General features: G+C 50.6%; 1 protein-coding gene across 1 annotated transcript in view; it reads left to right on the forward strand.

Annotated features, from left to right (window-relative positions):
* The first annotated feature begins 3,772 nt into the window (after nt 1–3,772).
* LOC116986930 (methyltransferase-like protein 27) overlaps nt 3,773–6,000 on the forward strand; it is a 13,949-nt gene continuing 11,721 nt past the window's right edge. Inside the window, exon 1 of the mRNA XM_033042744.1 lies at nt 3,773–3,928. The gene's annotated coding sequence lies outside the window, so the exon portion shown is untranslated. The remainder of the gene's footprint in view (nt 3,929–6,000) is intronic.

Genomic DNA, 6,000 nt, shown 5'->3' on the forward strand with positions numbered 1-6,000 from the left:
GATCTTAGAGGATTCAAAGGTAAAGAGCCGAGCTTGCCGGCCCTTCAACTCTCTATGTTCCTCACTCACATCCACCCCTCTCGACTGCAGAAGGAGCAGTTGCTGCAAATCTGTCTGGAGTTGTCACAAATCCCTCTGACTCTGTCTTGCTCTCTGAACCCCTTTAAATATGAAGAACCTCTTGATATTCTTGGTTGCTTCCCACCAGTGTGTCGGGGAGTCAAAGAGGGGCTTCACTGTTCTCCAACATGCGTAGTCCCTCTTTAGCTCCTCAATGTTCTCTGTGGCCAACAGATTCACATTTAACGTCCACGTCCCTCTGCCTGCCTTCCGGTCCTCCTGTAGGTGACAGGAAGCCTGAAGGAGGCAGTGGTCAGAGAAGAGCGTGAGGTCGGTGTGTCTGACTGTGACGGCCTTCGATGTGAAGAGGAAGTCTATCCGGGACCGGACTGAACCGTCCGATCTCGACCAGGTGAACCGCGACTGGGACCCGCCTGCAGCGTCGCTGAAGGTGTCGTGCAGCTTTGCGTCTTTTACCGTCTCCATCAGGAGCTTGGAGGTGCTGTCTAGTCTGTTGACGGCACCAAATATTATAGAGCTGAGCAAGATAGACCACTCCTCCTAAATCCAATGGACTGGTGTGTAGTACGTAACAGAACGTCACGGCCGCCATTTGTTTATGCCAAACTGGACATCTTTGGTAGCGGAGACAGACTCCACAGTTACACAATCTGCTCTTACATCAGGTCGCAGGGAAAAGCAAAGATACTAGAGGCTCCTCTAGTATCTTTGGGGGAAGAGGACGTTTCCTCCACTCCTGAGTTGATCCAGGACTGATTCTCGGTCCCCCCGATACCAGATGAAGGCGGCCGGCGGGAGAGCCTCAAGCGTCTGCCCGCGGTCGGCGCTCCCGAGGCAGCGGGCAATGCTCCTCTAGTATCTTTGGTGTAATCCGTTCCAAAGATTGATCCGCTCTATCATCTTTGGTGTAATCTGTGTTGTAGGGCACAGTGTTTTATATAGCACCGATCACTTCACATATTTAGTTAATATTATTGTAAATTTTATTAAAATTATTGTAAATTGTAGCTCAATAAAATGGCGTCATGTCAGACCCATGTCATACTACGGTTTTTTCGCAGAGTGGCGCATCTTGCTCTGCTCTATAATCTTTGGTCGGCACTGCCGGATCGTCCAGCCACATCAACGATGCAGTTGAAGTCACCGGCCAGGAGAGCCCCGGTACATTACATCCACCACCAGGAGACCCCCCCCACCCCACCCCCCACCCCCAAACCACCTCCCTGACCTCAGTGATGGCGAAGTTCCCTCCCCGCAGCAAGATCCCCAGATCTGAAGCGCGACAGTCATTGCCCCCCGACCTGGAGGCAGTAGATGTCCTTGGCCTTGAATTTGCAGGCCTCCAGCGAGACCTTCCTCATGAACAGGTCCCGTGAGAAGGGAGTCCCCTTTGCTGAGGTCCTTCACACTGAATCGCGGGGTATTGCAGATACCCTGTACTCCCGCTCCAGTTGCTGCTGCCATTGTGACTGGATGAGGTGTTAGGTTGGTTACCCAACCAGCATGGATCCACCTCTAAGCCAGCAACTGGCAGACTCCTCGTCACCGATGTGACCTCCAATTTTGATCTGTGATCCATGACCCTTGTCCCGGGAGGACCGCCAGAACCAAAGATTATAGAGCAGAGCAAGATGCGCCACTCTGCGAAAAAAGCATAGTATGACATGGGTATGACATGACGCCATTTTATTGAGCTGTAATAATATTAATAACATTACAATAATATTAACTACATATGTGAAGTGATCGGTGCTATATAAAACACTGTTCCCTACAACACTGATTACACCAAAGATGATTGAGCGGATCAATCTTTGGAACGGATTACACCAAAGATACTAGAGGAGCATTGCCCGCTGCCTCAGGAGCGCCGACCGCGGGCAGACGCTTGAGGCTCTCCTGCCGGCCGCCTTCATCTGGTATCGGGGAGACCGGGAAGGAGTGGAGAAAACGTCCTCTTCCCCCAAAGATACTAGAGGAGCCTCTAGTATCTTTGCTTTTCTCTGCGACCTGATATAAGAGCAGATTGTAGAACAGTGGAGTCCGTCTCCGCTACCAAAGATGTTGCGTTTGGCATAAACAAATGGCGGCCGTGACGTTCCGTTACGTACTACACGTCAGTCCATTGGATTTCGGAGGAGTGGTCTATCTTGCTCTGCACTATAATCTTTGGCCAGAACTGTTCTGATAATTGAATTGAATTGAATCCTTTATTTGTCATTCAGACCTTTCGGTCTGAACGAAATGCTGTTGCCTGCAGCCATACATGTAATAATAACAAAACACAATAAACACAAATTAACATCCACCAGTGAGTTCACCAAACACCTCCTCACTGTGATGGAGGCAAAAGTCTTAGAGTTACTGTCTCTTCCCTCCTCTTCTCCCTCTGCGCCGAGGCGATACCCCACCGGGCGATGGCATCAGTCCCGCGGTTCAAGCTCCGCGGCCCGGGGGTGGTCGAAGCTGCCCGCAGCTGTTGCAACGGGTGCTCCGGAAAACAGGCACCAGCCTGTGACCTGCGAGCTCCCGACATTGTCTTCCACTGGCCCGCGGCCGGGCCCCGGATCCAGGTCGCCGCCGCCAGAACGCCGCCTCAGCCGCCGTAGCACCGTCTCCGCCCCGCACCGGGCCGCCCACAAGGCAGCGTCTCAGCCCCGCACCGGGCTGCCCCCACGAGAGCACCTTCCAGCCGGGAGCCGGTCCGCCCACACGGCAGCGTCTCAGCCCCGCACCGGGCTGCTCACACGGGAGCGCCTTCCAGCCAGCAGCCGCGCCGCTCACACAGGAGTGTCTCAGCTCCGCGCCGTCCGCCCTCACCAGAGCGCCGAGTCGTGCCGCTACCCGGACGTCGCCACAGCTCGAAGACGGCCAGCCTCGCGTTGGTGAGTCCTGGCTGGCTCCAGCTCTGGACCCTCGAGGTCGGTCGCAGGTTGGAGGCCGCCAGCTCCGCCATTAGGCCTCAGCGCAGACGGGGGAAGAGAAGGGGGATACGACAAAAAGTCGCATTCCCCCGAAGGGAGAGACAGAAAGCTCTGTTTCACCCTCCCCCCACACACATCACCACCTAATAACCAAAAAAATTACTAAACTAGACAAAAAAAACAACACAAAAAGTAAAAACAGACAGACTGCAGGCGAGCCGCAGCTGTATCACAGCGCCGCCAGTCTCTTTTACTTAAGTAGCAACAGATACTACACTTGATCCGTCCTGGGACCATTTACGTGCCACCCTCTGTGTGGGATAGTTATCCCTCGGGTCTATTTTATAGCTTTCCCCTCTCACCTTAAACCTAATAGCCCTGTCCCACGGTACGAGTTCATTCCAGGAGCTCTCCTGAGTTAAAAAAAAATTAAACTCATGGTAAGCACGGAGAATGAACGTAGCGAGTACGTCGGAGCTCGGGCCGTCTCTTAGCGCTAACGGCAGGTACTCGGGAAGACTCGCTAACGGCAGGTAAGCATGGGAAGACTCGTGAAGATTTTTCAACACGATGAAAAATGTCCACGAGAGCCCCGGGTACCGACGAGTGGCCATTACCGTAAATCTCCGAGTTCGAATCAGGGCCAACTCAGGAGAACTCTTGGAATGAACTCGTACTGTGGGACAGGGGTTTAAGCCATCTCGTTTTAGAACTCCCCTTCCCCAGTGAAATTGTTTGGATACTGCAGTGCCGTTAAACTTTGCTCAGTTAATAAAGTAAGCGATTGTTTGCGTTAACAGTAACAATTTATTCAGCCACTAGTCACCGATAACCTTAATGCACAGTCAAACCTAACGGGCGTCAGTTCAAGCCTTGGGATCTTCTTTCGTGTGGTTGATTTGAAACGACGAATAGAGTTTAAGGTTGGTTTACTGGTCTAATACTCCAGAGAAGCATTGTCGCTACTAAAGTTATATCGAGGCCAGAGTTTTGTAAGTGACCTTGGTTCAATCAAGGTTCCAACAGTTGCATTTTGCAGATTTCCTTTTTTGCTATGTGTGCAGTGGCATTTGTCGTTGAGGAGCCTTAGTAAATGTGCAGCAAGCCAGAACTAATTTCAATCTTATTGGTAAGAGTATATCCATCCTGTTTCAATTTCTGTACAATAATTATGAATTAGATCAATCTGTCCTTTTACAATCTCTGCACAATATTTGTGGATCGGTCGATCTGTTTCAATCTCTGTAATGTATTTGAGCTGCTTCAATCTCTACAGTACTTGTGGGTGGATGTATCTTGGCCCATTCCCTTCTCAGCATAGTATTTATGGATGGGTATATTTGGGCCATTCCCACCTTTGTACAGCATGGTCACTTCATCTACTTGACCTCACCCTCACTGAGATATCACAATGTTCAGGAAGTGTTGGACAGAATGACCATGACTGTGGCCATGGCCAGCATCCTGTCGATTGCTCAGTTTTCACATGGAAGATAATGTCATTCATCGGATGGGCACTGTCTCTGTGCTCAACAAAGTGATTCAAAACGGGTTAAGCAATTCAAACCAGGCACGCAGGAGACTCTGCCATCCATCATCAGTGGCAGGATATCTTCCTGCACAGTTTAGAAGCCAGCCTCCTGCTCAAACATTACCATCAAGCTAGAAAACCATGTGTAGGAAAGAACTGCAGATGCTGGTTTAAATCAAAGGTAGACACAAAATGCTGGAGTAACTCAACGGGACAGGCAGCATCTCTGGAGAGAAAAAATGGGTGATGTTTCGGGTCGAGACCCTTCTTCAGACTGATGTCAGGGGAGTGGACGGTACAGAGAAGCTAGGAAACTAACCAGAGTTCAGCAAGGAATCCAGGAGGCCATGCCTGGAACCATGGCGTAGCAGTAGAGTTGCTGCCTTGCAGCGTCAGAGACCTGGGTTCGATCCTGATTATGCGTACTGTCTGTACGGAGTTTGTACGTTCTCCCTGTGGCCATGTGGGTTTTCCCGGTGTGCTCCAGTTTCTTCCCACACTCCAAAACGTACTGCACTTCAACTCCCCCTCCCATTCCCAATCCAACCTCTCTGTCCTGGGTCTCCTCCATTGCCAGAGTGAACAACACTGGAAATTGGAGGAACAGCACCTCATATTCCGCCTGGGTATCCTGCGTCCGGCGCGCATGAACATTGAATTCTCCCAATTTTGCTAGCCCTTCCTGTCTCCTCCCCTTCCTTAACCCTCAAGCTGTCTCCTCCCATCCCCCCGCCCTCGGGCTACTCCTCCTCCCTTTTCCTCCCTTTTCCTTCCTTCTCCCCCCCACCCCCTATCAGTCTGAAGAAGGGTTTCGGCCCGAAACGTCACCTATTTCCTTCGCTCCATGGATGCTGCTGCACCCGCTGAGTTTCTCCAGCACTTTTGTGTACCTTCGATTTTCCAGCATCTGCAGTTCCTTCTTGAACATGTTTGTAGTTTAATTGGCTTTGGTAACATTATAAATTGTTCCGCGTGCAGGATAGGGTTAATGTATGGCCTGATCGCTGGTCGGCGTGGACTCGGTGGTCTTAAGGGCCTATTTCTCGCTGTATCTCGAAAGCCAGGGTTGAGATTGAGTCAAATAGACATGGTGGTCGCATGGACATGGTGGGCTGTAGGTCCTGATTTTATGCTGTAAAATTCTGTGACTCTAATGTACTCCAACAATGCCCCACGGTGCATCACAAACTGAAGTAGAAACATAGGAGCAGAAGTGGGCCAATTAAATCCTCAACCTTTCAATAAGATCATGGTTTATCATCTACAGTAACTTCACATGATATTCCTGATCACAAGTCCTGGCAGGCCTCGTGGCTGGACACACAAGACGTGGTGGAACAGCACCACATATTTTGCTTGGGCAGCTTACAATTCAGTGGCATAAATATTGATTTCTCCAACTCCAAGTAACCGTTGCAATCCCTCTTTTTCTAATTTCTTACCTTGACCGAAATGCGCTTTTTT

The sequence above is a fragment of the Amblyraja radiata genome, chromosome 24 (assembly GCF_010909765.2).
Source record: "Amblyraja radiata isolate CabotCenter1 chromosome 24, sAmbRad1.1.pri, whole genome shotgun sequence".
Classification (NCBI taxonomy): Eukaryota; Metazoa; Chordata; class Chondrichthyes; order Rajiformes; family Rajidae; genus Amblyraja; species Amblyraja radiata.